Source organism: Acomys minous (assembly GCF_964271855.1).
Source record: "Acomys minous genome assembly, chromosome: 6".
Lineage (NCBI taxonomy): Eukaryota > Metazoa > Chordata > Mammalia > Rodentia > Muridae > Acomys > Acomys minous.
In genome coordinates, this window is record NC_140487.1 from 118724458 (window position 1) to 118750517 (window position 26060).

Sequence of the window (26060 nt, forward strand, 5' to 3'; positions counted from 1 at the left end):
TTTGGTTTGTTTGTTTATTTGTTTTTAGTTCCATGATGGAGGCAGTTTGAAAACCTTCCAAAAAGCATTCCTGTGCAGGGCGGAGGCGGTGAGAGCCTCCCGCAACACTCTCCCTTTGGAGCCTTATCCCTGCCTTTGCCGCTGGAGCAGTGGACCTCAGCTGCTTCCGCCAGCTCAGGCTCTTCCGGGCCCTGATGCACAGGGAGCCAGTTGGCGGGCTGGGTTCCCTCTTTAACTGCTCACTTGGGACTCTGACTGGGCTCCCTCAGGTGTCTGACAGGCTTAGGCAACACCAGGCACTGGGTATTCCTTGCCACTTATGACCTACTTGTTATTGTTTGAAAAGCACTGTCTTGCTTTATATATGGCCTCTATTATATTTTTATTCATTACGTATTTCCTTTTATCAACAACTCATCATTCCTCTGATAGATTCATACTTTTAAAAAATATTTATTTATTTATTATGTATACAATGTTCTGCCTGCATGTACACCTGTAGGCCAGAAGGAGGGCATCAGATCACATTACACATGGTTGTAAACCACCATGTGGTTGCTGGGAATTGAACTCAGGACCTTTGAAAAAGCAGGTGGTGCTCTTAACCACTGAGCCATCTCTCCAGCCCCAGATTCATATTTTTATGAGCCGTGGCCGTGTTCATGTTTTCCAAACCTCCATGATGAATTTTCAGGAATGATTTCTAAGAAAAGCTTGAAGTTCAGAGAAGCTCAGACACCTGCTCAAGGCCACACAGCAAATGGCACAGGCGATTTGAAGCCTATATCCCATCCATTGAAGGCCTCCCCGACACCCAGCACAGCTCTTTCCCCAAAACCCTTGCCAGGTCAGAAGGTAAAATTCCTTTCCCCTTGAATCGTTTCCAGCTGTGAGTCACTCTGTCCCCACAGCTCTGGTGCTTTCTGGCTGTGGTTTAAGTAACCTGTGCAGGGTTGTTTAATTATAAACCTGGTATCAGCAGGCTGAGGTGAGGGCTTGAGTGAGCAGCAAGAGTCATGGCTGGGACTAGTCTGCTTGGTCACCATGGCCCGGTACACACGTGGGGATTTCCCCAAAGGCAGGGTGCTGACTGGGTTGGTTTCTCTCAGGCCACTTTCCTTAGTGGTCCCTCTCTGTGTGGCTGCGTCCTCTGCTCCTGCTTTGTTTCGTTTGTGACAGGGGTCTCAAGGAGCCCAGGCTAGCCTCAAATTCAGTATATAGCTGAAGATGACCTTGAACTCATGAACCTCCTCCCTCCACCTCCCAAAGACACGGGCCACCATGCCCGGCTTGGCCTCTCCTCTTTGAATAAGGGCGCTTGTTGCGTGGAAGGAAGAGAGGTGCCCATAGGATTCTATGTCAGCTTAGTTTCCCACTTCAAAGGCCCTGCCCCCAAACACAACTCCATTCAGGGTCCTGGAGGACTGGAGGACCCAGTCAAGCTAGTAGAACCCACCCCAGCAGGGGCCTGTCTCCCTTGACGCAGCACCTCTCTCCTACTGACAGCCTCCGAGGCCAATGTCTTCCCCACCTCACCTCCTGCCCCTTCTAGCAGTCCTGGAAGGGTACCATCTGCACACCCCACATTCAGAGGATGAAAGCCCAGCTGTGTCCAGCTGTGAGTGGCTGTTTGACACAGGAAATACCAAGACACAGACCTGCAGGGAAGGCAGGACCAGTGGCCTCGCCTAGGCTGCCCAAGGCCCACCCATGCTCCAGACCTCTGTGGTCACTTGTTTTTAAGTTCTCTACAGCTGTGCTGCACACTTCATATCTCCTCAGGTGCCTGGTGGAACTCCTGAGCTGGAAAACAACCTCAGAAGGGCACGGGGGCATCACTGGCTGCCTGGCCCTCTTCAGCTAGAAGGACCCAGCAGGACCCAGGAAGCCTGTGCAGCCCGGCTCATCTTGAAGCTGAGGAGCTTGGTCATTTTGTCCCCTTTCCTACCTGAGTTGCGGCGGGGTTGGAGAAGAGACGGTGACATGGCTCGCTGGCTGGGGTTCTCATGGGGTCAGTGAGGCGCTCCTGATGTCTACTCTCCCCTTCCTCCACGGTAAGAAAACTGACCCTCGGCTCCCCAGGGCTTCCCAGAACACAGGCAGCATTACTCAGCCTCCTAGGAAGCTGTTTCATATGACTGGGTTCGGGCCAATGAGATCCAAGCAGCAGCGGGCTGGGGCACCCATTCAGGGAGCATTCTTCAATGAAAAGGATATGTTTCCTCTTTCCTCCTGGTTGTAGTGTGGATGTGATGGCTGGAGCTCAAGCAGCCACACTGGGTGGTAAAGAATGGCAGAGCTAACCAGCGACAGAGCAAAGAGAGAAGAGCCTGGGTCCATGGCCTCCTCTGGCCTCCTCAGGCACCAGGCACACACATGACCAAAGGGATGAGATAAAGGAGGTTGCGTGGGTGGCATTACGACCAAAGAGACAGTCTGCTGCTCAGTGTGTAGCTTTGATGAAGCAGGTGGCCATCTGGGGGAGGAAATTCACCTAATGGGATCAAAGAAAGCCCCAAAGACTTCTTCCTACACCTGTGTCTGGGGCTAGGGTCGGGGTCAATCCCAACACCCCAGTGAGCTTAGAAGCGGATCCCAAGCTGTACTGTCAGATGAGTGTACAACCTTGGTCTGGTCACAGCAAAGGATGGACCAGGCCGTGCCTGGACTTGAGCCCCTCAGACTATGACGACATGTTAAATGACAGCTAATGAGCCTGAGGCAAACTGGGGGAAGGTGGGCCAGAGGGCTTGATAATGTGGGAACAGAGGCTGGGGGGTTGGGGGGGGCGGCGCTGGGGACAGAAGCCAGAGGAGAAGGTACAATGGTTTTATAGTCCCACAGGTGATGGCCTCAGGAAAGCGAACATCCGGTAAACAGAGGAGGCAGTTACTGCTACAGACTCTGGAACAAAGCTTGAGTTTTCTTTGCTGCACTGGAGGTGTTCTCTGTGTCTCTTTAGGCCTCCGCTTCCTCATCTTCAAAAACGATAACAGGATAACAGCGCTTCCCAGGGCTGGAGAGATGGCTCGACATTAAGACTCTACCAGACCTCAGCTGGGTTTCCAGCATCAGGCAGCTCACAGATACCTGGAGCTCCACCACCAGGAGATCTGATGCTGTCTTCTGGCCTCTGAGAGTATTGCGCGCGCGCACACACACACACACACACACACACACACACACACACACACACACACACACACACAAATAAAATAAAGCCTTCCAGCAGCAAGGATGCAGGCAGCCCTCTAAAACCTCCCTTCCAAATCTGGGGCTTTAATCAACCATTAAGTGAAGAGCTTTGCAGAGGTTGAGGAGAGGACTGTAAGCAGGGCTGGGTGACACAGGCTTGCAATCAGACCTACTAAGGCTGAGGCAGGCAAGTTCAAGACAACCCCTGGGTACAGAGTTCGAGGCCAGCCTAGGCAACTTAGTCTCAAAATAAAAAGTAAAAAGAGGGCTGAGGATGTAGCTCAGGAGTAGAGTGCTTACCTAGTACACACAAGCCTCCAAATTCAATCCCCTGGAGTGCACAGGGTTGGGGGCAGATCCCGTTGCGCCTGTACAGCAGGCTTTTCCTTGTTACTGTTCCCTGAAGGAGGCTTAGCCACTATTTACACAGTCTTCACAATGGGTCAGTCATCCCAAGGGGATGTAATTTGTGCATGGCAGGACGTGTCAGGCAAATAAGACAGGAGTGCTGTAAGCATCATTGGTATGGAACCTGGTACCAGTCTCCCCCACCCCCACCCCCCCACCCCCGTGGATGCCATGGACATCGATATGCAGAAAGTGTGTCCTCTGACCCTCCCCTCCCAGTCTCACCATGACTACCACAGTGGCCTTGGCCAATGACTGTGATGTAAACCTTCTCATCACAGATGGGTTGAGCCAACACAAGGTCCCTGCGCTCAGGACAGAAAGGAACATGCATGGTGGCGCTCTGAGAGCCGCTATTCTGTCCCTGCTTCATACTCAAGAGAGAGTAGAGAGCAGAGTGCTGTTCATCTTAGCTACCACGTTTCAAGGCTCCGATGGTCTCTCTCCAGAATTAACAGGCAGCATCTCTTAGGAGGAGAAGTGCAACAGGAGTGTCCAGGGATGTTCTGCATCAGGGACAGACCTGGTTGTCCCCACAGTGAAAACAGGACACTCATAGGATTTTTCCCAACTCCCTGCCACCAAGAAAGTCTGATGTGTCCTGAGGATGGCAGGACAGACATCCAGGAACGTAGTAGTTTAAAGTAAAGCCTACAATTGAGGCAGGGCCACCATCCCATGAAAACCTACTGTCTAGCTTTTCACAGCTTCCTTCTGTCACTAGTATGAAGCAAGGCTTTCGCTCTTTTCTCTGTCTCCCAAGCATGGGCCTGGCACTCTGGCTTTCCCTGCTTGCCCTCCTCTTTTTTGTTTTGTTTTGTTTTTTAAAAAGATTTGTTTGTTTATTATGTAGACAATGTTTTTACCTGCCTGTTCCCCTGCACGCCAGAAGAGGGCACCAGATCTCATTCTGTATGGTTGTGAGCCATCGTTTTATGTGGTTGCTGCGAATTGAACTCAGGACCTCTTAAAGAGCAGACAGTGCTCTTAATCTCTGAGCCATCTCCCCAGCCCCTCGCCCCTCTCATTTATGAGGAAGACGCCACGACTGCCGAAGCCAACTAGATGAGCCAAGGGTACCCTTTCTCTTCAAGATCTGTGACACAGTACCATGTGCAAAGGCACTGTCACCACACAGGCATGACCAGCCATGGCCTGCAAGCTGCGTTTGCCCCAGGATGGCTATGAATTTGGTCCAACACAAAATTCTAAACTTACTTCAAATATAATGTGATGGTTTTAAGACTTAAAAAAATAATAACTGCACAGTTCTCAAGAGTAAACTGTATAGATGACACACTGTGTCACCAAGCTGAAGGTTAACAGAGATGTGGTTCTGGGATGATGATGTAGCCATCCGGGAGGGCTGCTATTCAGGCAGCCCAAATGGCCTCGGGGCTCCTGCTACACTGCATATAGTGTGCTTCAGATTATAGGCCGGGATGTGGTGGCGCACACCTCTAATCCCAGCACTCGGGAGGCAGAGGCAGGCGGACCGCTGTGAGTTTGAGGCCAGCCTGGTCTACAAAGGGAGTCCAGGACAGCCAAGGCTACACAGAGAAACTCTGTCTTGAAAAACCAACAAAACAAAACAAAACAGATTACAAGTAAAGGGTCACACACTTTACTGGGGAGGGGGCTTCTGTTCCCAAAGTGAATCTTCTACGTCTTTGGAATGGCTAGTGTGCACAGATGTAGTCACCAGCCCCGTGTGGTCACCCTCATCCTCAGGCTTAAATGAAGACACTGTGGCCCTCACCCCCACAACACTGGGGTGGACTCTGAGGCCCCAAGAGCCACCTTACTCTGCCCGAAGAAGCTTGTTAATAAGTAGCAAAGCCTGGTGGCAAACGCTCAGAGGGCCAGAGTCCAGAGTCCACTCCCTATCTGGCTGCCCCGCCCTGCACGTGCCCCACATCCATGCTCTGCAAGTTAGTCTCCACCCCACCCCCCAAAAACCTTCTACCCACAGCTCCCATGAACAGCAAACTGCACTGACCAATGTCAGAAGCAGACGTTTGCCAATGACAGGAGCATGAGGGCTTGAACAAAACATGCAATAATGAAAAATGAACGCCAGGGCCTTGGATCAGCTGCCTCAAGCCAAGGGTCCAAACTGAATGCTGACTGGGGCCTCTTTGCCTCCAGGCTCATGATCCCTCAATCTTGGGGCTCATGCACACTCACGGGGCTGCCTGAAGCCCGTCTTGTGTCCCGGGACTCTGCCCTCCCTGAGCTACATCAGCACGGGGCCAGGGGTTGAGATTTAACTGCAGGGCTCTTGCCGGTCCCATTCCTTTGGATTGGAAACACCACCGTCACTTCATCCCTTCAGGGTGTTTAGATCCAAAAATCTGACCCAAGGAAGCAGAACTCCAAACGTTCTGGCATAAAATGGAGATCCTGAAAAGTGGAGTGTGGGAGTCAGCAGGGGACAGGGCTGCTCCCAGAACCCAGAGAACAATCTCCCAGGATGAACAAACATAGCCAGAGGGATTAAAACCCAGCTGCTTCTTCCTGGCTACAGGAGCGGTGCTGCCTGGTGAAGTGGGTCCTGGGAGTCATGAAGCAAAGGAGCTGCCACCTGCCTGGTGGCTCTCTCTGTCGCACACTCAACAGACACCAACTGAGCACTCACAAACTCAGGAATCCAGGTGCTGGAGACCCAGCGATGACTTCTCAGAGGGACAAGCCAGAACCCAGCATCACACAAGTATGACCGTCTTTATGAAACTTCAAAGAGGGAAAGATCACAGACAAGGCAGACAGGGATGACATCTGTTAATTAGGAAACAAGCCACTGTGGGGACACTTCAAATATGGCTCTTATCTCTGCAGAGCATGGAGCTGTCTGTGCTTGTCACACAAATGGTGCCCAGGGAGGGTCTCTGAAGGCCGAGGGACTGCCATACCAGCCTCGGAGAGCAGGCTGCCCAGGGCTGTCCCCTGAACCCTCAGATGCTCCTGCATGCATCCAGTCTACTTCAGTTTCTAAGACTGGGCGTGGCCAGCCTGGCCAATCCTTTCCTCTGGCCGCCCTGACTGTCCTCTGGGTTCACAGGAAGACAGAGTGGGGTCTGGAGCTGCCGGGAAGCGTCGTGACATCCCAAGGGGAGAGACTGCCACTCCTACAGGGATGTCCCATGGGCACAATGACAGCTGAGGTGGAGGAAGGGTGAGCCAGAGAGGACCTGGAGCCAGGAATTCCTCGAGACCTGAGGCTGCTTCCACTCTGTGACCCAAATAAGGACAACAGAGCAAAGCCAAACCAACGCGGTCCAGCTGCTTTGGAGCTTGGACTCTCCTGGCAGCTGTCCCCACTGTCCCCACAATGTCCTTTCTGCTTGTACAAGTGACTGTTAACTAAGGTCACTGAGGTGGAGACCGAGGAGGGACACCACTCAGCTGGAAGCAGGCATACACTTAGGCCCCTGACTTATCACACATTAGGCATTGCTGTAAATCACCCAGATGCCAGGCCTGGAGGTTGTCAGTTGGAGACTGAGGGAGGAAGGAGGCCTGTCCACCAAACAGCACTGCCAAGGCTAGCCATACCCCTAGTGGCAGAGACACACATAGGCTGAGAGGTAGGTCAGTTGGAAGCATAGTTAGCTAACCTACGAAGCCCTTGGTTCAATCCCTAGAACCACATGAGCTCAGTGTGGTCCTGCCTGCCTGCAATCTAAGCAGGAAGCGAAAGTAGTAAGTAAGATCAGGCACTCAAGGTCATCCTTAGGTACACAGCCAGTTTGGGGCCAGCCTGGGCTACACGAGAGTCTGTCTAAAAGTGAATGAATAAGCAAATAAGGTGATCTGAAGAGGACATGGGAGTGTGGCATGAAGGGGAGCTGGGGGGGGGGTGGCAAATGCAGACCCTGAGGACATTCTGAGCGGCCTGCCTTACCAGAGAAGTGTGCCCCCATGGGGCTGTGAGGAAGTGCTCTATGCTTGCTTCACATCGTGGTGGCTTCCACTAACCGCTCACTTAAATGTCACTCCTGGGGCTGCAGAGATGACTCAGCCATTAATTGCGCTCACTGCTCCTTAAGAGGACTCAGGATCATGTGTAACTCCAGCTCCGGGGGATCCAATAATCTCTTCTGGTCTCTGCAGGCACACACACACACACACACACACACGGGTTGGGGGAGACAGAGAGAGACAGAGAGACAGAGAGAGAGGGAGACAGGGAGAGAGAGAGACAGAGAGAGAGACAGACACAGAGAGACAGTGAGACAGAGAGAGAATGAGAGAGGGAAATAAACCTTTATATGTCACTCCTTTACATTGGAGCCAATCATCTGTTGTTGTTATGCAGTTCTTTTTCAATGCTGGAAATGAAACTCAGGGCCTTGTGCATCCTTGACAAGCATTTTCTTCCACTGAGCCTCACCCCCAGCCCTCCATGCTGTCATTCCTTAAGATTTTCTGATTGGCACTCATTTATCTGTAAATAGGTTTGTGTATGGGCGCGCGCGCAGCAGGGGGCGGGGAGGGGGATGCATTTCTATCATGACGTGTGTGTGTGTGTGTGTGTGTGTGTGTGTGTGTGTGTGTGTGTGTGTGTGTGTAGAGGTCAGAGGACAACCGGCAGGCATCAGCTTTCTCCTTCTACCGTGTAGGGCTCTGGGTTTGAGCTCAGGATGTCAGGCTTGGCAGGAAGCACCTTCATCTACTGAGCCATCTCCCAGGCCCATGCCTCAGAGGCGCTCTAGCCCTTAGAATCCTCCCAAGTGTTTACTTGCTTTCCATCTCTCCACCCCACCCACCCCCTCTCCCAGGCCAGCTCTAGGAAGGGAGGGGCAGCCACTTGGAAAGCACTAGGCAGATAGCATCACAATAAAAGCCAGGCACAGGTGTTGCAGCTGTGCTGGGTGGGGGGCCCAGGGGAGGGCTAGGGAGTGGAGGGGGGCCAGTGATCTATGAGGGATCACCCTCACTGTCTTCAGGGCTCTGTGCTGAGGCAGGAACTGGCTTTAAGGATCTCCCTTTTGCAGATGAGGTAATGGAGGAGTGGGCGGGGGGCTCAGAGCCTGTGAGAAACAGAAGAGGGGTGCCACGGAGGGTAGGCGGGGTGTGCTGTTGCTCTGACTATCCTCCTGGCCCACGTTGCACTGCACAGCTATTTCAAACCATGTTACATGCCTGAGGGGCACGCAACAAAATGAGCTCACATCAAGAGCATCTACGAATAGAGATTTACCTTTATTTTTAGTGTGTGTGTGTGTGTGTGTGTATGTGTGTGTGCGCGCGTGCCTGGACGCGTGCATGTGGGTACATGTGCTCACACGCTGGGAGGCCAACCCAGTCAAGACTCAGCAGGGAACTGTCTCCAGAAGGGACGCTCTGCAGTGAGTTCCAATCTGCCTCCAGCTAGGTGGTGGCATGCTTTTAATTAACGAAACCAAACTTCTCTGGACTTCAGTTAGGCAGCATGGTGATGGGCCGTCTTGTACTTTTTTTTTTTCTTTTTCAACCCAGAGGAACAGTTAGAGAAACTCAAAAAGGAGGTCAGTGAAGAAAGATAATGGAAGGAAGGAAGAAGAGGAGGAAAGAAGGGAAGGAGGGAAAAAGAAGCAAGAAGGAAGAGGAGGAAGAGGAAGGAGAGAGAAAAAGCGCATGTGATAATGGAAAGACCTTTTGTCCTTGTGGTAGTTTATCTTCATTGTCAACTTGACAAGTGACCAAGCCCACTTCTGGTCCCAAGCATTCTGGTCAATATAATACTTATAATAAGAATACCTTGTCTTTACAAAATGCTTCCTGGGCTAAAGGGTGCGTGCGTGCGTGCGTGCGTGCGTGCGTGCGTGCGTGCGTGCGTGCGTGCGTGCGTGTGTGTATACAGCTACTTACAGAGATACATGGTGGGGGTGAGGGACTGAGAGTCGCTAAGAGCCTCCTTGTGGCTACTTTCTCGTGCTAACGCTTTCACACTAAACAAGCAGCATATGTAAGCCTGGCTTCATACACGCAGCGTCCGCCATTGCTATCATTTTCACTTGACCTGAGGCGGCAGACAGAACCCAGAGCGGGCTTGTCTCGTCCTGCCTGATACCTTGTGCCTGGAGGATATCTGCAGCCGCGCGGCAGTCCCACCCTCTGTCCGCCTGGCATGCAGGCCCTGTGATGCAGGGCACAGGGCCAGAGCCGGGCCAGCAACTGAGGGTGCTTTGTCTGAGGCTTAGAGAGAGGCTCTCTGAAGACCAGGAGACAGCCCTGGGTCGGCTCTGACCTAATTAGACTCAGCGAGTGTCTGACATCCTTAGACCCTCAGCTGTACAGACTTGGCCTGGTGATGCCCACTCAGGCTGGGCTTTGGGCTGTCTGTCCGTGGTGTCTGTTGGAGGCTCGGGAACCCGCCCTAGACCTGATGACTGTGAGCGACAGGGCTGGGGCGAGGGCTCTGCTTATCCCATTTGCTTAAGATGCACGTTGTACAAAGTAAAATGCAGGCTGCGTTGTGCAGGTGGGTGAGGGCTTTTAAGCTTGGTTGGGGGTGGGTCTTTTTTGTTGTTGTTTGGTTATTTGTTTTTGCAGGGCTAGGGATGGAGCCAGGGTTTTGAGCACTGAGCCACATCCCCATCTCGGGGGGAGCGAATGCACACGTGCCCCCCCCCAATGTGTATTCTGCAAGGATCCCTCTGGAACTGATGTTATAGGCAGCTGCTGGGAACCACACACACCAAGGACAGTAAGCATTCTTAACCACTGAGCCATCTCTCTCACCTCCACCTCTGCCTCTGAGTTCTGTGGGCCACAGTTTAGACGAATTTTAAGGTTCTCTTTTCTTTTCCTTTTTTCATTTTTTTTTTTTTTAAATAGGGTCTCCTGTAGCCCAAGCTCTTGAACTTCTGATCCTCCTGCCTCCGCGTCCTGAGTACTGGGATTACAGGCATAAATCAATGCACCTGTTCTGTGTAGGGCTGGGGACGGAAGCCGGGGCTTTGTGCACACGAGGCAAGCCTTCTGCTGGCTGAGCCACAAGCACAGCCCTTGTCCTGATGAACTGTCCTGTCCTGAAGCTGTCCCACAGCCTGCCCCCGGCATACAGCTGCTGGCACCTGGCTGCTTCCTTCCTAGGCAGCTGCTTTATGGTGAACACAGCCCTGGCAGATCTGCGCTGCTGGTATTTATTTATTTATTTTCTTGACAAACACCAGGGATAGTGACCGGCTCACTGGGTCACAAAGAAAAGAGTGTCTTTAGTGGTCTCTCTAGGAGCTGCAGCTGTCCCCATGGGCTGGGATCCTCCAGTCCGCTGTCTGTACATTCTCCATCCAGATGAGATGCCACTGAGGGTCTGAGTCACAGCGGTATCAGTTTTGCTGGCAGCGATGGTTCCGGGTCACATTGTGCTCCTTTCTGCCTCTTTTGGCTCTGTGAACTGAGCCGATTTGGGTGGTTTGTTGTGACTAACGGTGAGCTGTTCAGACTAGGGTTAAAAGCCACCAGGATGATAGAGACAGAAGCACTCTAGATGCCAGGGTTTAGTCTTCCTTCCCTGATAATCTAGATATCAAATGGATAGTTCTCAGTCGCTCCTCAGCGCCCACTAGCGGCCTGAAGGGGACCAACACCGGCAGCCGAGACACTAGAGCTTAGAATCAATGGTGGCAGAGATCCAGGTGTGTGCTCTGGCTTCTCCTACGCAATGGTTGATCTCCACTGTCAACCTGACTGGGTTTGGAATCACCTAGGAGACCCATCTTTGTGAGCGTCCATCCAGGAGATTCCAGAGAGGTTTAACTGAGGAGGGAAGACCCACCCTGAATGTTGGCAGCTGCCTGCCTGGGCTGGGGTCCTGGACAGAATAAAAGGGAGAAAGCGAGCTGAGCACCAACATTTACCTCGCTCTGCTCTCCTGACTGTGAATGCGATGAGACCAGCCACCTGCCTCTCCGGGCAGCAACAGCCAACTGCACACCTTCCGACTGTGAGCCAACATAAACCCGTCCTTCCTTCAGTTGTTGTTGGTTTTTTTTTTGTCACGAATTTTGTCACAGCAACGTGAAAAGTAATGCACTGCTTCACCTCAGTTTCCTTGTCCAAAGAACGGGTGCAGCATCACCACGCTAGCTCATACGGCCACCACGGTGTGCAGGACAGACGGACAGGAGGAGGCTTTAGTAAAGAGAGTGGCAGACGGGAGGAAGGGAGCGGAAAGAGCCGTCGTTTGAGCCTCTGCGATTATGTGAGGTTTTCTTCAGGAGAGGCAGTGAAATTGGGCTGCGCGCCAAGACTCCTGATGCTCGGCAAGCCTTGGAACATGGCCCTCACCACTGTGGATTCATGAGGAGCCTGATGGCTTGGCTGGGCACGGAGTGCAAACACAGATGGTGTGGGAGGGATGGGAAGGAAGTTAGGACCAAACCGGAGAGATCCAGGGTCAAATAAAAGGGACTGGTGTGTTTTTTTTATTCTTGCCTTTTGGCTCCGCTCTACAACGTCCTCTCCCCTACACCTGCTCATCTAAAAGGGCCCCAGCCAGGTCACAGGGGTCTCGGGCCACAAAGACATCAAAGGGCCCGATGGTTACCTCAGCAGAGTCCCAGGGCCCTTTGTGAGGGAGGTGGTCTAGGCCAGGCAAAGGACTCTACTTCTGTACCTCAGAGGAGGCACTAGGAGCAGCCCTCTCACACTTCCCCCTGCAGCAAGCACTCTCCCTCAGGCCTCAGTTTCCACCCACCTCCTCCAAACAGCTCTGAATTTAGCTCTTCACCACTACATGATGGCTCCACCCAAGAGGCGGGAGCAGGTCAGCTCTGAGAGCCAGGGATGTGGGTCTCCGGGTTTGTTTGAGTTACTTCTCCAGTTGCTGGGATAAATATGTCACAAAAGCAACTTGGGGAGCGAGGTGGTTCATTTCCTCTCACAGTTCCTCTCACAGTCTGTCATGACTGGGAAAATATGGCGGCAGGGGTGTGAGGCCGTTGGTCACGTGGTGGCACCCAGTCAGGAAGAATGGCTCTTCCATCCTAAGTTAACCCATCTAGAAGCCCCCTCAGACGTATCTCCTAGGTGATTCTACACCCTGATAAATGGACAGTATTAATCGTCATAAGGGTATCCCTGAAAAGAAACTGTATCGCAGCAGGTACCAGCGCCCCTGGATGCCATGACTGTACAAAGCACAGGGACAGCAGCAGACCCAGGCTCCGCAGGGATGTTTTCCTGAAATATCTAGGGTGTGACGTGTCACAGGTGACAACTGAGCGACAACAGCCTTCCATTTAGGCACGAGATGGCTCCTCTGCCTCCTCCCCAGCTGGTCCAAGGTCACCTTCAGAAACAGGTCACCAGACTCTAGTGTGGGGGTGGTTCAGGGGCTACATTTTTTTGTATAGAACTTTATTTTTAATTTTTAAATTGTAAGGGGTGTGTGTGTGTGTGTGTGTGTGTGTGTGTGTGTGTGTGTGTGTGTGCGCGCACTCATAGAGACATGTATTTGGAGGTCAGAGGACAACTTGCAGAAGTCGGGTCTCTCCGCCAGGATGTAGTTGCTGGAGGGGTTAAACTCAGGTCACCAGGCTTAAAGCCGAGTGCTTTAACCCACTAAAAGCCATCTCATTTCATCAACCACTGGCCATGCCAGCAAAGACACTCATCCTGAAAAACCTGCTTGGGCTGAGTTCTAAACAATTACTGCCGCCGGGCCGAGGCGGTAAATGTCCCCGCACTTAAATGCTGAGCCCGAATCACGTGCGTGTGAGCTGCCAGCCTGCTCCTAATAGCTTTCTGAACCATGTGACTCTGCCCACAGTCCCTCCTCAGGGTTGGGGGACACACTTGAACCTTCAACTCATGGTGGAGCTAAACACCCCAACAAATGTGACCACAGTGGCTGCGGTGCAGTGATGGATGGTGCCAGTCTGTGCATCTTTGGAGTTTGAGTTCTTAAAATGGATGCCAGATGTGGTTGACACAGCTGTAACCCCAGTACTTCAGAGGTAGAGGTAGGGGGGCCAGCTTCTAGTGCTATTTGAGGCCAACCTGAGACAACACACACACACACAACAACAACCACCATCATCACCTACTACAAGGACCTCAAAGAGCCAAAAGCTGGCACAGCATACGGTTCTCCATACAACCATTTATTTCATGACCAGACCGAATGACTTTGTCCCCATAAAGGATAGGGTATGCCGACACAGCTGGTCCTAGGTCTTGTGTGTCCTAGAGACACTGTACTCCCTGGTGTCGCTGCACAGGGACACTTAGACCCCTCAGGGGCTACCGAAGATGAGGGCAAGGCTGAGCGAAATGGCCAGGATGCTGGATCCTTCCATTTGAGCCGCTGACAAGTGACTCATGCCGAGTAACTGAGGGGATCATGTATCTCAACAAAGCAAGCTCTTGAGACTCGAGGCTGAGGTGACATGTGAAGGCAGGGGCTGTGGCCCTTTGGGGCCAACAGGGTCAGTACTTTCCTCTGAGAGTGAACAAGGCCCAGTCAAATGGGACCATCAACAACTCCACTTAAGATCACATCCAGCTGGGGTCTGAAGCCCAGGCGCCTAAGGTACCAACTCTAGTGGGCCTTAGTTTACCTCTCACCGGGGTGCCCATCAACAAACAGGAACAACTCCTCTCTGATCCCAGACACCACCACCACCACCACAAAAACAACAATAACAACAGTTCACCAGAGCACAGATGAGAGCTAAAGAGGCCACTCCCTACCTCCCACCTCCACAAGGCACGGCTCAGGCCTCTGCCTTCTGGTGAAGCATTAGCCTTTGGCAAGCACTGTTCCCCAGGCACAGCCATCTGTCTGTGGCAAAAGTTAGTCGCCATCCATGTCCCTCCCACAGTCGCTGCCTGTCCTCACCTTCTCCTCTAGACCCTCCCCCTGAAGGCCAGAAAGGTAGCAAGGTTCGGTGACCTGCACTTGAATGCAGAGTGACTCCCGGCACCCTCTCACCTCCTTGCTCCACCCTCAGTACATACATACACCCTCACCTCAGACTCGTCAGCCTCAGTATGGCGCCTGCCTATCCCTCCCCCAAAAGCTGCTTATTTGGCCTGGGAGGTGTGGGGCGTTTATCGTATGTACTGTGGGATGGCGGCACTGGGGAACACGGTGATACTGAATGCAAACCTGACTTGTCTTGCCTGCCTCAGCACCTGGAGTGAGTCAGAGCTCTACTCAAGGAAGGGTCTAGTCGCCACTTTGCCATAGTCACCACCACTCCCTGTTACCACACACTGAGCCTGACTTCTTCATCTTCCTGGCAGGGTCTTTCTGGGCAAGTGAACTCATCACTCCTGCTGCTTTGCACACTCCATCGTTTCCCAGACTGCTTCTCCAAAACAGCCTTCTTTCTTGGGGTCCTCCTCACCCCAACTGACTCCTCATATGACCATAACCAGACTTTTCCAGGCCCTGTCAGCTCCCAAGCCTGGTCATGCTAACCCTCCAGCCTGTGCCATCAGCACGTCAGAGAGGTTTCCCTCACGGGCCCCCGCAGGGAGTTCTAACTTTGGCAGAGTCTAGACCACACCCATCTCACCTCAGTCCTGCATCACCCCTCACCCCCACCCCCCACATGCTCACTCTGAGAAGAGCATTGGACCTGGCTCCAACAGCACCAGTGTAGGGGAGGCATGAGCTGTCCAGGAAGATCAGTATAAGATGGGACACATCCGGGGTACAGGCAGCGCCACCTGTACACTTAGCCTTCCCCTCTTCCCGCCCCCCCCCCACCCCCCAACCACAGAGGCCTAGCTTTGCCTCTCCCAGTGCTTCAGGACAGTGAGGCAGGAGCACATGACAGAGGAGACAGCCAGTTCCATTTCAGCAGCCAAGAAGCAAAGTCAGAGGAGGAGGAGCTTGGGCCCAATATCCCCTCCAAGGGCACACCCCCAGTGACTTAACATCCTACCACAAGGCCCCACCTCTTAAAGGCTCCATGACCTCCCAACACTGCTACTGGCCAGAGACTAAGCCTTCAACACATGGACCTTGGAGAGCGCTTTTTCATTCTCTCTTTCTCTCTCCCTCCCTCCCTCCCTCCCTCCCTTTCTCCCCTCTCTCTTCCTCCTTCTCCCCCCTCTCCTTCCCTCCCTCCCTCCCTCCCGCACCCTCTCTCTCTCTCCAAGTAGACAATCCTGGCTGGCCAATGAGCCCTAGCGATCTCCCCAGCACTGGAATTGCAAGCTTAAACCACCACATCTGGCTTTTGACACTTGTGCTCAAGGGTCAAACTCAGGTCCTCATGGTTGTGTTGCTTGCACTGTACCAGTGAGCATCTTCCCAGCCTCCTTCTCCATCACTGGCTCCTAGATTCCTCTTCCCTTCCCTTCTCCACTTCCAAGCAGCTGAACTACAGCGTTTCCCCTCATAGCTGCTATGTGCATCTTGGGAGTGACAGCTTCCTCGGTTTCCCCTTGTAGCTGCCATGTGCATCTTGGGAGTGACAGCTTCCTCGGTAGCCACAGCAAAGCCAGTTCTCTCCTTATGCCCTCAGCTGGCCAGGGACACAGATTTGATCTGCTGGGGTAACAAGTCTGAGGAAACCGTCCAATCTGCTCCTTTGTTTGTTTGTTTTCAAGTTTTTCGAGACAGGGTTTCTCTGCGGAGCCCTGGCTGTCCTAGACTTGCTTTGTAACAGGGCTGGCCTTCAAATCACAGAGCTCCACCTCCCTCTGCCTCCCGAGTGCTGGGATTAAAGATGCAGCCAATCTTCTCCTTTGGAAAAGTAGCTCCTTCAGCCAGCACAGCCAGCAATGTCACAGAACACCAGGTACAAAAAAGTCAGAGCCTTCCAACATGGGGCTAGATCATAAGTGACTATCTATAACAGGCATGGTGGGACACACCTGTCACCCCAGCACTGAGGAGGTAGAGTCAGAAGGAGTTCAAGGTCATCCTTGGCTACCTATTAAGTTCATGGGGCCAGCCTGGGCTACCTCACATGATATCTTTCATCCGCACAGCTACAGTGAGGAAGGCAGGCATCACACCCGTTATATAGATAAGGAAAAAGCATCAACAAACAAGCAACACAGACTCGCTAAAAACAAACAAACTGCTTTCAGATTCAGCAGGGCTGAGCGTTGAGTCCATACAGGGAATTTAGTTTTTACGACAGAGTTTGTGGGATTTGCTTAAAGTAGAAACAAGCGAACAATATTTATATAAAACAATGCCTGGAATGTGAACTGGGGGGCAGGAAAAGCAAGTCTGGCTTTCATGTTTTGAATACTGGGTCAAGGCCAAGTCTGGCTGGCTGCTGTGAGGACAGTGAAGACCTTAGCCCTGGACACCTGTAGGCCCATTTGTCCACTGTTGACTACACAGTAACTCACCAGAAGTGTAACACACGTGGCATCCTTCATCCACACAACTTCAGCGAGGATGGCGGGCATCGCACCCAGGCATCAGATCAGCAAGGGCGGGTAAGTCACTTTCCCAAAACCACGGAACTAGCAAGTATCCGAATCAGAAGTGTACCCCACATCATCTTAGCTCCACATTTCTCTGTTTTCCATGGCATTGGCATCCTCAAGCTCAGGGTAGATGAAGCAGGGTGCAGCTCAAATGGTAGAGGAGTGCCTAAGTGTGCACAAAGCCCTGGGTTGTATCAACATGGCCTGGTGGTGCATGTCTGTAATTCCAGCACTCAGAGGCTAACTCTCAGTTACATAGTGGGTTTGGGGCCAGCCTGGCAACAAAAGACTTTGTCAGAAAAGGGGAGGGGGACATCAGCTAGAGAGCTTGACAACAGTTCTGATGCTATGGCTGCCTGCTGATGCCTGATTCCAAAGCCTGGATCAAACCTGTTTCTGTAATGTTCCTTGAAGAGTGCTGGTCCAGCCAAGGAGCTTGGCAGAAAGTTACAGGGATGGATCACATCTGGACCAGCCAACCAGTCCTGCTGTGAGAGCTAGGGACCCATAGCAGAGCCCTCCAAACTGCCCTTGGGCTCAGGTAGGTGGCTTAAGGGCTGGAGGACTTCCAGTTCCCAGAATTCCTTTCCCATCTGGTTCTTGGTGAGAACTGGCCAAAGAGGACCTATGTGGCCACAATGAGAAGGTAAGTGTGAGGCAGTGGCTTTCACGATGCCAGGGTTTCGAAGCCCAGTTGTGGACAAACAGTCCCAAGTCCACTATGGGATACTTGGCTGGGTACGTGTAGTGGGACAATGGCTAGCCCAGGCTGCTCTGCTTGCCTGGAGAATTGCAGAATTACATGTCTGCAAGTGGATGTTCTGGCCTCTCTCACATGGAAGATCTCGCCCTCAACAGCCCTGTGTTTGCCTCCCACACATTTGAATATGACCTTGCTCCCATTCCTGGTCCCAGCTTGCCCTAATGGCCCTAATGACCTCATCTTCTTCTCTGGCCAGCAGGCCTTTCCATCTATGGCTGTGGTGACTTTGGGGAAGGGCAGTCTGCTTCAGCAGGCCCCTGGGGAGTGGAACACATAATGAAACCTAAAAGACACATGTGTGGGCATTGAAGAAGCCAGCATGCATTGCTGTGTGAGATAACAGAAAGACAGAGGTTCGTGCTGCAAAGAAACTAAACTAAGTACACTGGCCAGTGAGATGGCTCAGAGGGCTGCCACGCCCCAGGTCCTGAGTTCATTCTGGGGAGAGAGCTGACTCCTGAAAATTGTCCTCTAAACCCCCACTTGAGCAACACACACACACACACACACACACACACACACACACACACACACACACAATCATGTTTTAAAAAAGAAGCTTCCCACACATTTAAATGAAATGTCCTGACACTGGGTTAGTGGTGGCTGCTGGCGACACTAATGGGGTAGGGGAACTTCAAATACTTGCTTAAGAGAGTTGGGGTGTTCTTTTCAGGAGAGGAGACTGGGAGTTGAACACGGGGTTTCACACATGCTAGACATGCACTCTACCATGACGTGCATCCGTGGCCCCTTCCCTTTTTGTTTTTTGTTTGTTTGAGACAGGCTCTCTCTATGTTGCCCTGGCTGGCTTGGAACTCGACATGTAGACCAGGCTGGCCCCAAACTAATGGAAATCTGCCCTGCCTCTGCCTTGTGAATGCTGGGACTAAAGACTCGCATCACCATACCTGGCCCTTTTCACTTTTAAATTTGGGACAGGCTGTCCTTGGACTTAAGATGCTCAGCTCCAGCCTCCTAAGTATCTAGGATCACAGGCCTTTGCTGCTAGGCCCAAACCTGGAAATAAGTTCACTGGGGATGTGGGGGGTCAGGGGGTGATGAGGAAAAGAGTGTGGAATGACAAAGAGGAGACTACAAGGCATTATGTATATACTACCTGACTGAATCAGTTACTTTAAAGTGACTTTTGATGTCATGTGAATTTCTAAGCTGTGATATGTCATCTGCATCAGTACTGGCCAAGCCTGCCCTCCCTCTGCCCCGCCAGCTCCTCCGTACAGGAACACTGCACCATCAGACCCACCCTGGGCAGGTGGCAGTACCCTTCTCCTTGAGTAATAAACTAAACGAGGACTCAGACCATCTGACTCCACTGTTCTTATTTGTCACTATGTCAGAACACCAAACTGCTTCCTTGTGCAAGAGACAGAAACCAGATGTCAGTCTGAGCAGCCTTTGGTGACGTAACAAAGGAGGAAGGCAGCCTCTTAGCGCCTGTGCCCAGAGGCAGGAGGGAACCAGATCACTCTTGGGATCACAACCCTGGCCCGTCTGAGGTGAAGCCCCATGGGCTGCTACATATGGCTGGCTTCTTTTTTTGTTTGTTTGTTTTTTTCCAGACAGGGTTTCTATGTGTAGCCTTGCTGTCCTAGACTCACTTTGTAGACCAGGCTGGCCTTGAACTCACAGAGATCTGCCTGCCTCTGCCTCCTAAGTGCTGGGATTAAAGGCGTGCGCCACCACGTCCAGCCACATGGCTGGTTTCTATTAGAGAACAGGCTTGTCATAAGGGAAAGGTTTTCAAAAGCTTTGGGGTCTGGAGATGTAGCTCAGTTGTAGAGGAGGGCTTGCCTAGCTTGGGTGAGGCCCTGGGTTCTCCCTCCCCACTGCAAGAATGGGGTGTGTGGTGGTGCCCCAAAGAGGTTGGCACAAGAGGAACAGAAGGTCAAGGTCACCCTCGGCTACATAGTGGACTAGAATCCAGCCTGGTCTACATGAGATTTTGTCTTCTAAAAATGCAACAGTAAGATGAACAATACTTAGCTAATCTCACGATTGGCAGTCGGCTCATTTAATCCTCACAAAACTGACCCCTTCCTTCCAACCGTTGGCCCAGGCTGGCTTCAAATTCCCTATCCTCCTGCCTCAGTTTCTTGAGTGCTGGGAATCACAGGCCTGCAGGCCACCATGCTCAGTTCTCACAAAATCCTCACGTTATTCTCTCTCCATTCAGAAGGGCTGAGCACAGCCATTAGGTCAAAGGTTCGCATTTCAGTCTGTTACTTTAGCCCAAGGTAATTTGTATTTCTTTGTAAGAGATTTAGTACAGGTGAGAGCGGAGGGAATATGAACCTCACATAACCTATTAGCAATTATTGTCGGAGCCATTATAGTAAGGAGCTTACATTTTCTCTTTCTCCAGGGCTGGTGAGGTGGATCAGCAGGTAAACAAGCTTAGCTTGCGAGCCTGGCGACCTGAGTTCCACCAACTCCACACCACTGTCCTCTGCTCTCCATTTTGAGCATGGACCCTCCATGCTCAGCGTGCACACGCACACGGGCAGTGAGACTAAATAAATATGGTTTAAGATGTATTATTTATGTCATTTTGGAAATAAAATATCTACTCTGGTAGATTGTCTCTCTATGTAGCCCAGGCTGGTCACTCTTAACTACCTTGAGACTCAGCAATACCACATGCAAGCAAACAGCCCATCTGGGATTAGTATTAGCCAATTCCTTAGAAATGAAAATACTGATGGTGAGAAATGACCATGTGGGGCCAGGATCCTCCCATCCCTTCTTAAATTATAACGATTTAAATGAAGATCTACTGGAGCCCTGGAGATGTGGGGCTGTTTGCACAGTGGCTAGTGTCCTGCTGCCTCAGTTTCCCCACCAGTCATAAGATTGTTCGGAAAACATTCAATAGCTCCACATAGAAGGGGCTGCTTGGAAAGGCATGTCTCTGCTCCACATATCAATCCTGTTCAGGACAGTCCCCATGCTGTCTGTGGCTTGCATCAGCACCCGGATGTGTCTCTGTCCCCCAGGAATTTCCCTCACTACTTTTTGAATAGTGCTCAGCCAGCTTACAGGAAGCCTCTTCAAGTTCCTGGTAACCAGCTCATCCCGGGCGAGAGAGCACACGTGCTCTGGGGCTGTCAGCATGAGTCTCTACACGAGTGAGTCAGTGCAAAGGTGGGGTGGGGTGGCGGAGGAAGCCTGTGAACTTCACCTCGAAGGTAGCAGCCGGAGCTGCTGTCACTCGTGACAAAGCTACCATTGCATCCAACGGCCTCTCTGCCTGGCAAGCAGAGAAACACAAACCACCGGGGAAAAGTCCAGAGGTCACCCCAGCAAAACGGCCCCCTACCTTTGCGCATGTAAACTTGCTCCTCAAACCTCCCGGCCTGGTCCTGATCTTTCTTTTCTTTGGGTGCACAGATCCCTTTCCGGTATCTGAGGAAAACTTCTGACCTGACTCTCTAAAACACAGATGTGAAGGTCTGGGCATAAAAATTCCAGGTAGTTAATTCCGGGTCCTAAGTGGCCCTGTGACCCGGATATGAGTTAGCTAGCGCATGTTTAAAATGACTTGACAGTTTTGCTGCGCTCCTGACAACTGCAGTAATTTATTGCTTTGATCAGGTGAATGCATCATTTAAAAGTATTGCTAAACGGAGGGAGGATTTCTAGAAGGGTGTGCGAGGAGCCAGGAACCTTGAGCACCTCTGGTGTACTACCAGAAAAAAAAAAAGAAAAGAAAAGAAAAGAAATTCTAGTATTAGTGTTAGATGGCCTTTGACACCGATTATGTCATGTGTACTCTGTCATTAAACAGAGTTAATAAGACATTATTTAAGAGCTGTATACAAGCCATTGTTACTTTCAGGCCTGTGATGGGAAGGGAGCAGTTAGTAATGAGGAGGCCAGATTCCTGCCCAGTGGGGACTTGGGGGCTTCACACCAACTGGAAGGCAAAGACTTAAGACCAGGAACTATTCAAGATGGCCACTGTGGGGTCTTCTCTGTGGGTCCTTAAATTTCCATGAGGGACGGGAGAGTGCTGGCAGTATTTCGTAAGCAATAATACTGACCGGAGGAACTGGCCAAACCCATGCAAGTTTGTTCATTTTATCTAAAGACAAACACACAGTCACCTGCAAAGTCAGGAGATTTTAGGAGGGCATTTGTTCACTGCTCATAGCCTCAGTGCCAAATTCTAAGTGCGCTGCAGTTTGGCGACAACAAGGACACTCTAATTGTAGGATAACAGCCACTGACTGACCGCGTGACCATCCATTCAGCTCTTTACTTTGTAAAAACCGAACCCCTCCCCAGCACATAGTCGCTCACTGCCCCCCTCCCTTTATCCCTGGAAACCTGCAGTCCCCTTCTGCCTTGAAGATCTGAACTCAGGTCCTCAAGTTTGCATGGCAAGCTCAACCCACTAACCACGCCCCCTCCAGGTTGTCTTTTTTTTCCTCTCAGCATAAAGTCCTTAGCTGGCAAGTGCATGAAGACTGAAGGATATTCCATTCTGTGTATGGGCCACTTTCTGTCTGTCTGTCCATCCACCAGTGGACTACCCTTCCACATTCTGGCTCTCATAAGCGCTGAGCACAGCATACGCTTGTCTCTCCTGAGCCTAAAACTTTTGAGCTTATTCAAGCACAGCTGCTGGATGGAAAGGCAGGTCATTTTAACTTTTGAGGGAACTGCTACCACTGAAATAGCTCCTAGGAGGAAATTCTGTAGGTTTTCCCCCACCCCACCCCCACAGCTCTTTGGGCCCCTGAGAACTTAACTCTCCTCCTCCAAGGAACTTTGTACCCTGGTTGCCACATCCACCAGGAGGGCTTGCTGCCACTTGAACTTTGTTCCCCTTCCCGCTTCAACTCAGACTCTACTTCTTTAAAAAGTCCTTTTCCTCAGGTTGGGGGAATGTAGCACAGTGGGTACTGTGCTTGTCTAGTATGGGTGAGGTCCTGGGTTCGATTCCCAGCATTGCATTAATCAGGTGTGCAGATGCAGCTCTCTAATCCCAGCACTCGGGGGAGCAGATAACTCTGGGGGTCAGGTCGTCCCCAGCTATATGGTTCTGGGCTAGCCTGTGCAACATGAGGTGCTATCACTAAAATAAAATAAAACTTTTTCCTGCACCCTGAGTTTGAGTGAACCCCTTCCTCCTTCCTAGGCCTGGGTCCCCTGATCATACAGTCCCCATTGTCTCCCTCAGGATCATGGCTACCTCTCCGTGGATAGCAGACTCAGTACCTAAAGACTGGAACAGTGCATTTGTTTACCAATTTGTTTATGCAAATACTTTCATGTATGCTTGGGTGTGGAGACAAGGCACAAGCATTTGCACTGCTGATCACCTGAGAACAAGAGTTGCCCAGAGGCAGTTGCAGCCCATAATTACCAGCCCCAACCTGCAGTTCACATTGCTACTGACCTGAGGTCTCCTCGGGATGCTTTCCTAGGGGGAGGTTGAGAGATTTTTTAAAAAACCATTTTCCTAGGGCTACACAGAGAAGCCCTATCTCAAAAAACAAAACAACAACAACAAAAAAAAAAAAAAACAACCAACCAACCAAACACATCATGTCTCTTCCACCAAATATCAACGATCCAGGCTCACACCCTAATGAGGCCAGATAGTGGGGGCAGGGAAAACGTACAGAAAGAAGGCAAGCCAGTTCTCAGCCCTCTCTAGACCTGATTTGAAGAAGAAACTGGCAAAAAATGTAAGGTTCCACCAAGATTATCTGGGCCTATAGCTTAGTGGTTTAGCATATGCAAGGCCTGGGGTTTAGTCCCAGCAGCCACCCATAGTCTCCTGCAGAGGACACTTCAGGAACTTCTGGAGACTTCCAGAACCATATAATACACACAGCTCAAGGCACTGGCCTACCATCATGAGCCTGGGTTCTGGTTCTGCCAACATATGTGGGGTGAAGTTAGGTTGGTCCTGATCATCTTAAGCCAGGAAGACAGCTTTGGGGAGATGTCAGTCATCTTGTAGTACACATGCTGAGAGACAGAGAGACAGAGAGACAGACAGACAGACAGGCAGACAGACAGAGACAGAGACAGAGAGACAGAGAGATAGAGAGAGAGAGAGAGAGACAGACAGACAGACAGACAGACAGACAGACAGACAGACAGACAGAGACAGACAGACAGACAGACAGACAGAGACAGAGACAGACAGACAGACAGACAGAAAGACAGAGACAGACAGACAGACAGACAGAGACAGAGAGACAGACAGACAGACAGACAGACAGAGACAGAGACAGACAGACAGACAGAAAGACAGAGACAGACAGACAGACAGACAGAGACAGAGAGACAGACAGAGACAGAGAGACAGAGGAGGGAGAGGAAGAGGAGGAGGGGCTGTGATGCAGTTCACTAGAGGAGTGTTTGCTCAGCTTGCACAAAGCTCTGTGTTCGAGCCCCACCACCTCCTAACCTGGGTGTGGAGGGCATGCCTGTAATCCCAGCACTGAAGTGGTAGAGGCAGGTAGATCAGGAGTTCAAAATCATGCAAGGCAACTTGGCAAGTTTGAGGCCAGCCTGGGATATATTGAGACCTTGTCTCAAAAAAGAAAAGAGAATATTAAAAAGAAGAGAAGGAGGAGGAAGAGGAAATGGTGACATATTATTCCTGGGTGGTAGATGAGTGTTGCCATTGGCCCATACATGCTTTTAAAAAATATTAATTTTTTATTTATTTGTATGTGAGTTCCTGCACGCATGTGTGTACTATGTGGGTGTGGATACCCAAGGAAGCCAGAAGAAGATATCAGATCCTCAGGAGCTGGAGTTACAAGCTTTTATGAGCTGCCTTATGGGCTCTGGGAGCTGAACCCAGCTCACCTGCAAGAGCAGCCAGCACCCTTAACATTAAAATATCTCTCCGGCCCTGACAAAGTGATGCTTTATGTCAGCATCTAAGCAGGGCTGCTGCCAGGTAGCAATGGGCATGCCTAAAGACTGTTCCTTGTGCACACGCAGTGTGGCCTTCAGCCAGTACAGTCTGTGCTGTGGATGTGGGTCCAGGCCAGCTCGCTACCTCACACCACTGCCTAGCCGCCTTTAGAGTGATGGCTCAGAGCTGTCACAGTCTCCTCTTGGAAATATTCATCAGAGTGAGGCCACTTGCCTCTGCCTCTGTTTCTTTTAAGAAGAACTGAGGAGGCCGTGTAAAGGGCGGTTTTCTACTTTGTGATACTTTTTATTTGTAAGCTCTCTGAATTCTTTGAAAGGGACCGTCAGCACCCAGGGTATATCTGGAGCATTTGTAAGCAGTCCCTCCTTCCGGCTGGCCCTGCCTCCCACCCCTGAGCCAGCCTTGCAAAGCCTGAGCTGCTTCTGGGAACTATCCAAGGGATCCTGAGTTCCCAGGATCACAGCATAAAAACCCAGCAGTGGGGGAGGAGGGCTGCCCAAAGCTTTCACTGCAGAGACAAACAGGGCTGCCGCACAGACTTCCCGTGGACCCAAGATATGCTCAACAGGTAAACGCATGCGCTGTGAAGCCAAACCTGATGGTGGACCACTTTGTGATACATTTACTTTTAAGGTATCTGAATTCTTTTAAAAGAACCTTCTACACTCAGGGTATATACGGTGATATACACTGTGAAACCGAATCTTGCATTTGTATGACCCAGATGGCAAAAGGAGAGAACCAACTCCGGCAAGATGTTCTCTGATCTTGTCAGCCATACCTTGGCACAAGTATATGCCCCCCCCCCCCCAGAGAGAGAGAGAGAGAGAGAGAGAGAGAGAGGAGAGAGAGAGAGAGAGAGAGAGAGAGAGAGAGAGAGAGAGAGAGAGAGAGAGAGAGAGAGAGAGAGAGAGAGAGAGAGAGAGAGAGAGAGAGAAATAATAAATGTATTTTTTTAAGCTGATAAAAAATACACAGGGTGGGGCTGGAGAGATGGCTCAGAGGTTAAGAGCACTGGCTGCTCTTCCAGAGGTCCTGAATTCAATTCCCAGCAACCACATGGTGGCTCACAACCATCTATAATGAGATCTGATGCCCTCTTCTGCCTACAGGTGTACATGCAGGCAGAACATTGTATACATAATAATAAATAAATAAATCTTTTTAGAAAATACACAGGGTGTGATGGCTTTAATATTAGCACTAGGGAGGCAGAGGCAGGAGGATCTCTAAGAGTTTGAGGCCAAGCTGGGCTATATAGTGAGAACTTGTCTCAAAAAGTATTATTATTATTATTATTATTATTATTATTATTATTATTATTATTATTATTATTATTATTATTAAATAAAAATACTTTCTATGGGCCAGTGA

At 51.0% G+C, this 26060-nt stretch overlaps 1 protein-coding gene and 1 long non-coding RNA gene across 5 annotated transcripts in view; one reads left to right on the top strand and one right to left on the bottom strand.

Annotated features, from left to right (window-relative positions):
* TMEM51 (transmembrane protein 51) overlaps positions 1-26060 on the bottom strand; it is a 47638-nt gene that overhangs the window by 14991 nt on the left and 6587 nt on the right. The gene's annotated exons all lie outside the window — the stretch shown is intronic.
* LOC311600793 lies at positions 16681-20373 on the top strand. Its single transcript, XR_014780362.1, has 3 exons — positions 16681-17004; positions 17410-17536; positions 20145-20373. It is a non-coding gene; the product is annotated as an uncharacterized lncRNA (long non-coding RNA).